Source organism: Sinocyclocheilus anshuiensis, unplaced genomic scaffold (genome assembly GCF_001515605.1).
Source record: "Sinocyclocheilus anshuiensis isolate Anshui unplaced genomic scaffold, SAMN03320099.WGS_v1.1 scaffold1574, whole genome shotgun sequence".
NCBI lineage: Eukaryota > Metazoa > Chordata > Actinopteri > Cypriniformes > Cyprinidae > Sinocyclocheilus > Sinocyclocheilus anshuiensis.
The window spans coordinates 1,141-13,228 of NW_015547706.1; the positions used below are offsets into that span (position 1 = coordinate 1,141).

The following is a 12,088-nucleotide window of genomic DNA, read 5'->3' on the forward strand; positions in this document are numbered from 1 at the left end:
AATCACCTCTGGAGATGCCCACGGACTACAGCTTTCTCTGAGAATACCTTGAGACACCAAATCTTGAACATGTTTTTTCACTTCCTGAAACACCTGAGGTGGAATTCTGCGAAGTCTTTGCTTAATGGGTGTAGCATCTCCTGTTGGGACACTATGTGTGACAGCAGTCGTATAACCGAAGTCACAAACGTTCTTCGAAAACACTTCGAAAACACAAGTCCTGGAGTTTGCTACATTGTGTTGCTGTGAGGTTCTCTGGATTAATTTGCACTGGAACTGGCAGCTGCTCTGTGGTGCTTACCTCCACTTTCACCTGACGTTGCTGCACAGCCTTAACATGCAAAGCATCCTCTTTCTCTTCAAACTCGACAAGCACTTTTGGCACAACTTCCTGTGGCTTGGACAGCGCAGCGATCCTACATCGTGGTGGGAGCTTTACGGGCTTTTCACTAGAATTCAACACTCTGACTGGGACTTTACCATCGACTGTCTTGGCGAACACATTAGCAATCAGAACACTCTTTGGCAAGCTGACATTTGACGAGGCCTCCACCAACACTTGGCAGCTCACTTTTGGTGGTATTCTGCAGTGGCCTTCCAAAACACGTTCACTAAATGGAGGAATAGTTATTGCTTGCTTCCCAGCAACCTTCACGAAGCCAATCTTGTCACCACAGCTCAGTGCCTCAGTCTGCATCTTAATGTTAGCCAACACTCACTGGACCTTTGCCTCTTTGAAACCATGGCTATACCTGTCCACTCAACACATTCATCCCAATAATGCCAGGCAATCCTTTCAACTCTGTCCCATTGGAATCGCTCTCTTTGATCACAAACACACACTTTCCATGCAACGTCTTCCCCATACACTCTATGTCTGCTTCCAGACATCCAATGATGGGAATGTCTAGGCCATTTGCTGCTGTAAGTCGGACCCAGTTGGTGGACGACAGCACAGCTTCTCCAAAGTGATTCTTAAAATGTGACTCGCTGCTGTAAGTCGGACCCAGTTGGTGGACGACAGCACAACTTCTCCAAAGTGATTCTTAAAATGTGACTCAGTGGTAGTAGTCACTTCTGACCCTGTGTCCAAGAGGTAGATAGTCCTGATACCCGCAATTTTCACTTCAATGGTTATGCAATCTCCAAAAGCACTTTCACAAAGGGACTTGGAAACATTTTCTGTATCACAGTCTGCAGTATGACTTCTAATAACGGATGGACCCAGGCTCTCTAGCACTGAAGTGTCTCGGTCAGCTGTGTTTTCCACCTCTGCTGTGTGAGGTTGCACTCTGCTAGAGTTTTCTCTGCTCTGAAGACAACGTCGACGTGTGTGCCCTGGCTTACCACACGTATAGCAGATGTATCTTCCTTCACTATCTTTTAAAGGTGAACTTTTTGCCTTGCTTTACTTTGCAAGAGGTTTCACTTTTTTTTTTGCTGTTTACCATCTGAAACAGTTGTTCTTGTCGGGCAGCTATCTGTTGAATAGCTTCATGGAGTGACTCCAGGGTGAGAGGGGCTGAAGAGCTCTCTGTTGCAGTGGTAGCATGAACGACACCGCGTGAACGAGTACTGGTTCTCAGACTCCTTGGAACTTGCACCTCCTCTTCTTCAGACCAAGTAATAGCTTCCTGCATAACCTGGATGAATGTCAGGTCCTTCTCAGCTTTAACTCTCCTCTTCATTTCACGTCATAGCGAATCATCTTTGAGGCCTAACACAAGCTGTTCCTTCAATACACCATCAGCATCAGGAACTCTAGACGGTTCTCGGCTCTGGATGATACTCAACTTCTCCTGCAAGTCATAAGCGTAAGAACGGATGGCTTCTCCAGGCATTTGTTTGTGGTCATAAAACTCTTTCAGTCTGCTGCCAATGGGAAGTTTGTCCCCATAAGTCTGATCCAAAGCATCAAAAAATCTCATCCACTGACTTCTCCTTTCCGTCGAGCATGAACTTGACTGTCATCTTAGCCTCATCTTTTAAATACTGCTTAACAAACTCAATTCTGTCTTCAGGAATTTTCATCACCTTGAAGGCAGACTTCATTGAACTTATCCATTCTACTATACTCAACTCACCAGGCTTGGAACGACATCCGGTAAACTCTGGAAGCTTATGATCCCTAGGGATGTAAACAGTAGATGGTGCTCTCTGAGCAGCAGCCTGCTGTTCAATAACAGTTTTAGCAAGGGAAAGCGCCTCTCTCTGTTCGGCTCTCGCTTGCTCTAACATGCCTGTCTGCTCACCGAACCGCCTTTGCATCTCTTTAAACTGTTTCTTTAATTCTTCCAGTTCAGCCATAGCGTTGGCTCTAGGACCAGGAACTTACACTGAATCAGGAACCAGGAATTGATCCTGTTCGTGATGCCAATATGTGGCGGAGGGGAATATGCCACCGCCTTGTGGGGGAGATATCGCACTTAATCTAAGGAAGACTGAGTGAGAAACAGGATCCTAGTCCCCCCACCCAATGCTTTTAGTCTTTGTACAAGGGTCTCTTGTATGTGGTGTCTGTCATGTTGCAATGTGGAAATGCTCAAGATGTGGTGAGGTGGGCTTCAGGATTTATTTAGTACACGGCAGCCACCTGAAGTGCGTGTGTGCAGGAAACTCAGGAAATAAATGTAACTGACTGCAAAACCCGCCCTCCCCAGATCTAACAGAACAGGTAAGACGCCCCCACTCCTTAGTATAAGTGACTCAAAAATTTGTGTAAACAGGTTCTACTTAAATATATTGACATTTATTTAAGCTAATGGAATTGTGATTCCTTCGTTTTTTTTATAGGAAGAGTGAATCAAATTTGAATGCAATCAACAGAGAAAGAAATAAAAATGTAGAAAACAATAAAGACAGTAAATTAACAACCCTGTAACCGTCTCAGTTGAGTCTTGTACACCCAATCACAATCAGTGTCCTTTTTGTTTTACCCACAGGGGAAAGAGGTTCACATGAACAATCTGTTCACTCAGATTCTTCAACAAAAATTCACGTCAGAGTTGAATTCAGTTTTTTTTTTTTAAAACAAAAAAAAAAATCAAAAGTTATTTTTGATTCAGTTCAAGAATTCAAAAGTTTTCTTCCATGAACAGGACAAAATGGAAAAAGATGGAAAGAGATTATTTCCAGTCCATTCAAAAATTCACAAGTCAAAAAGTCCCTCCAAGTGCAAGAAAAAGAAAATATATGAATTCCCCTTGCAGGAAAATTCACTTGTACACAGTTCAGTTCTTAACACTCACAGAAGAGAGAACAATGACTTGCTTACCAGCATTCAGAATCCAATGAAGAAAATAATGTATATCACCCCTCTTTGGTTGAGGATGAGATGCTGAATGAAATCCAATGGATGGCAGGGTAATGTTTCTTCACTCTTTGACTCTCAGCGATCGTTACCCTCCCCCGTGATCCTGACAGCTTCAACACGATCCAATGAGGGCACAATCCCCAGCTGATGGAGATCAGATTGCGAAGACGAACAATACACAGCACCTCTCGACGCTTCAGCGAATTCTTCTAGTACACTAAGCAACTGTATCCAGCGTGATTTAAGTTCATTTGAACAAAAACAAACTGGACGCGAAACAAAACAAACGCAGTTTTGCCACACTCCGCATAACTGTTAGGCACGATCAGGCCCACTTCTTCTGCTTCACGTGCAAACACGGCAGAAAAACTATCCCGACACGTTCAATAACGGTCATCAAACAACCGGAGACTCAGATACAACACTGTGCCACTGTAATGCAGGTCGCGGGTCTAAACGCAACCCATTAGCGTCATAAAATTACCCAAAGACGTTCTTCAGCTCGCCGCTGCTCAGATCCACAGCCTCAACGAGCTCAGGTGCTACTCGCCTTCCCCCACATGGCGGCGCCCGTGTCAAAAGTCAAAATAAAAGTCTCCACGTAATAGAATTTGTAGATCCCCTACATTAGCATCAATGGAGAGCATGTTATTTATGCTCAAAACAATGATGTGTGACACCACAGTATTCATCTTGACAGGTGCTGCATAAAATCTCATGTATTATATTTTTCAGTCAGGACCACTTTCGTTAAATGTATATTTATTGTAATAATAATGCATACAGTTAGTGGGACATAGAGGGAAAGCAGCAAGTCTTTACCTGGGGTAACAGAACAGATCCAGTAATCATGCATACTGTATATTACAATTCACAATTTAGCACGAGTTTGTTGTAAACAGGTTCAAATACAATGTAATTTATTGGAAAACTGAAATCGATCTCAAATATCAAATATCAGATATCAGATTTTAATACAGATTCCAGCTAGGTGGAGTTAGGGATGGAGGGGGAGTTAGATGTGGTGTGCAGCCAGAAAAGAGGCTGAATGAATGGGAATTTAAATAGACCACTGTGATAGGTATCAAAACTGGATTGGTACTTGTCAGGAGCAGCTGATGCAGGCTTGATTGACATGGCCTGCCTGAACTAACGCAATGCTTGATACACATCACAGAGTCTTTTATTATAATTAACATATTAATTATATATATATATAATAAAATTGACCAAATAGTAAGCTTATTTGGCGTGCTGTCTTGAAGGAGGGCTCCGAGCTCAGAATATAGCCCGAACCCAGAGAAATTTCAAATACAATGTAATTTATTGGAAAACTGAAATCGATCTCAAATATCAAATATCAGATATCAGATTTTAATACAGATTCCAGCTAGGTGGAGTTAGGGATGGAGGGGGAGTTAGATGTGGTGTGCAGCCAGAAAAGAGGCTGAATGAATGGGAATTTAAATAGACCACTGTGATAGGTATCAAAACTGGATTGGTACTTGTCAGGAGCAGCTGATGCAGGCTTGATTGACATGGCCTGCCTGAACTAACGCAATGCTTGATACACATCACAGAGTCTTTTATTATAATTAACATATTAATTATATATATATATAATAAAATTGACCAAATAGTAAGCTTATTTGGCGTGCTGTCTTGAAGGAGGGCTCCGAGCTCAGAATATAGCCCGAACCCAGAGAAATCCCCCCCCCTCTCTCCCCCTAGAATAGGATGAGAATAGTTTAAAAGTGAGGCATTGGGGTGGAGGAGGGATGCCAGAAAACTGTCGTGGGACAGAGGTGAGTTGGCTGTGAATATACAGTATATACATATCATGCTAATTAAGGTGATCGACAAATGAGCTCCACCTGTGCTGAATTGACTGATTATCTGATCGTGCTCCTCCCGAACTTTGGAAATAAAACATAATTTATATTATTTATTTTTTTCACCATCTCTAAACTGGAAAACCTTTGTGATTATAATCCAACTGGAAAACCTTGCTGAGAGTTCAGAAGGTTACAGCTTGTTTCACAAGAGTTTGATTTGTAGATTCAAAAATTTGTAGAATTTGCTATGTATGTGTCAGACTCTGTTCCATGTTTTGTGTGTGTCCTGCTCCCCATGTGCCTTCCCATGCCCTTATTTGGTTAGTTTCCTGTTCCTCCCCTGATTAGTGTTTCATTGCTCCCAGGTGTGTCTCGTCATCCCCTCCTCCTGTGTGTATAAATAGTGTTCCCAGTCCCAAGTTCTCTGTCCGCTGTTAAACGTCTTCCTGAGTTCGTCTCCCTTGGTTCCTGAAAATAAAGTCTTGGTAAAGCATTCTCCAACGTCTCCTTGTTCCTCGTGTGTGTGCATCGTGACAGTATGAGGAGACCTTCGTGGTGTAATGCTCTATTTAATAACTGATTAACATATACCTTGTGAGTTAGACATGTAAATGGACATTTGTATCATTTTTGAAAATGGTGGTTTAAGCAAATTTAAATGTGTTTTAAGAAAATTAAGTTGAAAATATGAGCCTGACTGCTCTCAAATGGCTAGCCACTACACATTTCTGCTTCATGACCAGCAGTCCATCTTTAACCATGCTTCTCAGTAGCATTTACATTTTCCTTTTGTGCTTTACTAATTGTTTCTTTTTCAAAGTTTCTTGTTCAACATCTGAATTCAGATTGGAGGGAGATTACTTATTGGGTGGCCTTTTTGCTTTACATGAAATTGACCGTGTGACACCTGTTTTCACCCCGGAGATCACTGAATGTTTCTGGTAAGCAAGGATCTTTTACCAGTCTAGGGTTATCAGTAATTTAAATCAAAGCAGCATTTCCTCAAAGTCACATTTCAATTACATGCTATTAACTTCCGCACTTGTTTTTAAGGCACAGTACCGCAAAATCTGGCCATAAAATGTTGCAAGTAATGAAGTTTGCTGTTGAGGAGATTAATAATTCCACAACTCTTTTGCCCAATGTTTCTCTGGGCTATGACATTTTTGACCATTGTTCTAACACAAGGAATTTCCATTCAGTCTTAAGTTTTATCTCAAAGAACGGCTCAATAAGACCTCAAGAAAAACTCAACAACTATCAGCCTAAAGTGATTGCTTTAACAGGACCATATGGAAGCTCAAGAACTATAACTGTTGCACCACTGATCACAATGGACCTTATACCAATGGTAAATTATGTTACTTTTTACACAGTTTACATAACAAACTGTTCACACACTTTATTCCTATATTTTGTTAAGGACTACCAAGTTATAATGCTAATGAGTTGGAGTGTTTTCTTCTCTTTCAAAGGTGAATTATGGAGCTACTAGCTATGCATTAAGCAATAAACTTCAGTTTCCTTCTTTTGTGAGAAGAAATCCTAGCAACAAAGACCTGATAGAGATGATTATTCACATCATACGGTGGTTTGAATGGAACTCGGTTGCCTTTCTTGGTAGCCAAGATGATTACAGTTCAGATGGACTAAAGCTGTTTAATAAGTATATAAACAATACTGGCATTTGTTTGGCCTATCAAGAGGGTCTAAGTCTAAATGCAAACTACAGTCTAACACTTAAAAAGATTGATAAGCTCAACATCAATGTCATTGTAATTTTTGCTTTGACACAATATGCAAGCAAAATTATCAAAGCAGCCATAGCAAACAACATCCAAGACAAAGTATGGATTGCAAGTCATTCATGGGCTATGAATCAACAGCTTCCAAGAGAGCCAGGAATCAGGAAAATTGGCACAGTTATTGGCATTGCAGAGAGACTGTTGTCATTGCCTGGATTTAATGAATTTGTCTACAATAAAGCCAGAGGAACAACCGATGTTGGCCGTAATGACAAATCTGAGAGTGAAGTCCAGAGTAAGAATGAGACATGTAATCAAGATTGTGATTACTGCTCATTGATGACTGCAGAGGACATTATAAACGAGAGTCCCACACACTCCTTTGCCGTCTATTCTGCCATATATACCATAGCTCATGCGTTACATAAGGTTCTGCAGTGTGACATGAATGAATGCCACAAAAACATAGTTAAGCCATACATGGTAAGTGAATTCATCTGAATCCATGACAAGTTTAATTATTTTAATTACATTATTGAAGTAACAATGTTTTAATTAAATGAATAATGTTTGTTTTATGAAATTGCATATTAAACATTGTGTTATTGGTAATATTTTAAATTTTTATTTTTACAATAATTTCATGAATAAAACAAAAAATTATATTGATGTTATTGTACAATTATTATGCATTATTTGTCCCTTTTTATTTGAACACAAAATAGCTTCTGGAAGAAATAAAGTTGTTGAATTTTTCACTCAATGGCCGTCAAGTGAAATACGATGATAATTATGATCCAACCATCCATTATGCAGTTGTGCTCTGGCGCACTGATGTGAATCCTCCACAGTTTAAGGTGGTGGGCATGTATGAGAAACTTCCAGAAATTACTTTTACCATCGACAACACTCGCATGCCCTGGCATGACAATGGTTCTGTAAGTCTTTTTTTTTTTGTTGAACCTTCATCTGAACATTTAGCTTTACAATTGTATACATTTCTCCAAACGAAAGTCAATTAAGTTTTCGTAAAAATTTATTTTAGGGTCTCTTATCTACTTGCTTATTAGCATGCATATTACTAGAATATTAGCCATTTAGGTAACACTTTATTTCGATAGTCCACTTTAGATATTCTATTAACAGTAAGTAACTTTGCAACTACATGTCAACTAGCAGTTAGTAGAGTATTAGTAGACTGTCTGCTTAATATCTTCTAACACTTTCTTTGTCAACTTATTCTACTAACCCTAAACCTACCCTAACAGTCTACTCTGAGAGTTAGTAGACATGTAGTTGCAAATTAATGAGAATTAGTTGAGATGTAGTTGACATGTAGTTACAAAGTTACTTATAGTTAATAGAATGTCTAAAGTGGACTATCGAAATAAAGTGTAACCGCCATTTATTAGTAGTAATTAAGCACATGCCTTATTCTACATGCCTAATCCTACCCAATACCTTAACTTAACAACTAACTCACTAACTATTAATATGCAGCAAATTAGGAATTTATTGAGGGAAATATCATAGTTAATAGTGAATAAGTGTTTCCTATTCTAAAGTGTTACCTAAGTTTTTTTCTAATTAAGTTACTAACACATGCAGCAGATATAAATTTGATTCAATTTGAATGAAGATTACATGGCTTTATTTTAGCTGTCTGTTGACAGTTTTGAAAGCAGGATCTAAGAATTTGTTGTGTGTTTAAGTTAATTATGTAATTGGTATTTTGTAATTCACAGTCAGTTTATGGAAATTATAATGTGTTCAGTTTTCAGGCTGTGTTAATTGTTTGAGGGCACTGATCTTAGTTTATAGAAATGTGTAAATTATGTTTTTAAAAACAGTGTAAAAAAGTTAACTTTAACACATTTTCCTGTTCCTTAAAGGTTCCTTTCTCAAACTGCTCTATTGAGTGTAAGGCGGGATATTCAAGGCAACCTGAAGGTTTTCATAGTTGCTGTTTTATGTGTAAAAAATGTCCATGTAACAGCTTTGTAGATTTTTCTAGTAAGTACCTTAGGAGGTGATCAAGACATCCTTGGTATTAAAAAGATGAGAAAAAAAAGAAAATTCTATCTGATTTACTTCACCTCATGTGATTTCAAACATCTATCTATCTATCTATCTATCTGCAGAACACAAAAGAAGATATTTAGAAAAATGGGGGTAACCATTCTATTGACTTCCATTTTTTTTGTCCACACAATGGAGGTCAATTGAAAGGACTATCCCTTTAAGATTCTTCAATCCATTCCATTCTCATCAATTAATTTTTATTATGGCTTTTAGCAAAATACAATTACTAAACATTTAAATATATTATTGTACTGTTTTTCAGGGGACCCCTATACCTGTTTTCTATGTGCAGAGAGTGAATGGTCTGATGAGGGCAGCACGACATGTAAGACACGTTCTGTTGTCTATCCTCAGTTCACAGAAATCCCTTCCATTATTGTCATGATCTTTACTGTATTCCTGATTATTCTCCTTATTGGTGTTTTTTGCCTTTTTGCTTACAATTATGATACACCAGTGGTAAAGTCTGATGGTGGCAACATGTGTTTCCTCATGTTGACCAGTTTGATTCTGTCTAGCATAAGTGTGTTCTTTTTCTTTGGAAAACCCACATCTGTATTTTGTCTCCTGAGAAATGCTATATTTGCTTTTTTCTTCACTGTCTGTATTTCTTGTTTGACTGTCCGTTCCTTTCAAATTGTTTGTTTTTAAAATGGCTGCTCAGTTCCCTAAAGTACACAGCCTTTGGGTAAAACACAATGGCCAGTGGCTCTTCATTGCATTTTCTTCTTTCATTCATTTAATTTCTTGTGTGGTATGGATGACTGTCGATCCTGTCAAGCTCATTGCTGACACATTGACTTCTAAAGACCAACTTCTACTCATCTGTGAAAGGGGGAACCCTATAACCTTAACCATAGTCGTGTTTATAAGTTGGTTTCTTGGTTTCTTGTGTCTCCTGTTTTCTTATATGGGAAGAGATCTGCCAAAAAATTACAGTGAGTCTAAGTCAATAACTTTTAGTCTAATTTTGTACTATCTGACCTGGATTGCATATTTCACAGTATTCCTCACTATCAAAAGCAAATACCTGATAACTTTAAATGCAATGGCCCAGATATCCAGTATAAATGGAATTCTCTTCAGTTATTTCATACCAAAATCTTACATCATAATATTCCAACCACAGAAAAATACTCCCACATACTTTCAAACATCTATTCAGAATTACACCCAAAACATTAGTTGGTCTTAGACATTAGTCTTTGTGTATAGAGAATTACATCTTAAACTCTGTGTTAGTGGTTTAGATTATTTGCTATTATGTTACCACAATTTTAAAGAAGCTAATAGGCAAAGTAGAGAATGAAGATCTATTCTGGGATTCAATCTGCATTAAGAAACTGTGATTTTTGAGAATAAAAGAGTGATTTAAATATATATAAAGGTTTAAATATTTACATGCTAATATTTACATTTAAATGTGATATAAACATGCTTCATTTTTTTTCACTTTTAATAAAGAAAATTTTCAAAATGACTTCGTGTCCAAGTAATCCATATAGATTTGTGAGGTGTGGATCAGCTATTTTGTATGTTTGATGTCATACTGACTGTCTATTCAAACTCACATTATATATTTTACTGAAAAATTCAGTTCACTTCATAGTTTTACACTGTATTATTTTCTAATAATACATGTAAAGTTAAAATATATTAAAAGTAAATTCTAACAACAAAACTGTTCTTTACTGAATTCTACAATACAGTAGAAACATGCACTAATAACAAATCAGGTTTTTCATTGAGGAGTCATATAGTGTTATATAATTTAAATAGAATACTCAAAAAAACTGTTTGCAGTTGTACAGTATATAAATGTACTGTACAACTTTATATATATATATATATATATATATATATATATATATACACACACGCTGTACTTCATATTAAATAGCCTTTCTCTGTATTTTAGAGAAGTATACAAATAAGCTCTTTCATTATAAATGCAATCCATCCATCAGCATTATTACAATTTTTTTAATTCATGTTTCCACATTTCCAAACGTTATAAATGTCCACCTTTGCCACTGCAACTGCAGAACGAACAATGTTTTAGATTGCATTGTGGAAAATAGTATGTGAAGTTCTAACATTTATTGGTTATATAATGTGACAATTGTTGAGTGACAAATCTAAATCATTGCCACGTATGCAAAAGTATTTGAGCTAGTAATTCATATGAGGTTGTAGGTTAAGCAAATTTAAAAATGTAAAGCATATGTGAATAAACCTTCTGACTGTGTCAAAAGCAGTGGGTTTTCTGAAATGGTATAAAAAATGGCCCCTATTAATTTATAAATGCTTCAGGTCAACAATTATATTCTAGCAAATAAGAACATTTGCCACCAGTTTAATAATACTCAAAGACTGGGTAAAATTAGAAAGCCTTTCAAAATGACGAATATATATTTTTTAAAACAGTTTAATCTTAAATCAGTATGTCTTATTGCATACTTAAATCAGTATGTCTTATTGCCACAATTATTTATGTGGTGAAATTTACATTGTCATTTTAGCAGACGCTTTTATCCAAAGCGACTTACAAATGAGGACAATAGAATCAGTTAGCCTAACGCAGTACATGTAGTAAGGTTTATATATATATATACAGTGTATATATATATATATATATATATATATATATATTGTGGCGAGCCGGCCAATGCGGTATCAGCGTCGCCTAGGAAACAGCGCTCGCACAGCAAACACCGTGGAGTACATGCTGATCACCGACACCTGAATCTCATCAGCAGCACAGCATTTAAGCAGAGAAGAGAAGAAGGAGATGAGCTTCAACTCAAGAGCGATAGTAACACTGTGTTCTGGTTCTCTTGCAGACTCAAGCTTCTGATGATTGGCACGTCACTCCACTCTCATGGACACTTTACCGCACGACCAGGATCTACTGCACTAGAGCACGCCAGTACACCGTTTCACAGTACCTGCTCTTTGCACTCAATAAACCACCCTCCTGGGAATTTATTGCACTTCTGTTGATCACTCTCCATGCTACATTGGTGGAGAATGCGGACATAAAAAGAGTGATCACTGTAACGAGTGTGGCGGGACCGTGATCCGTGGCAGCGGAGTGAGGCCGGTGGTGTTTA

At 37.9% G+C, this 12,088-nt stretch overlaps 1 pseudogene; it reads left to right on the forward strand.

The window, feature by feature from the left end:
* The first annotated feature begins 5,907 nt into the window (after positions 1–5,907).
* Positions 5,908–10,170, forward strand: LOC107703981 (taste receptor type 1 member 1-like; annotated as a pseudogene).
* The last annotated feature ends 1,918 nt before the right edge of the window (positions 10,171–12,088 follow it).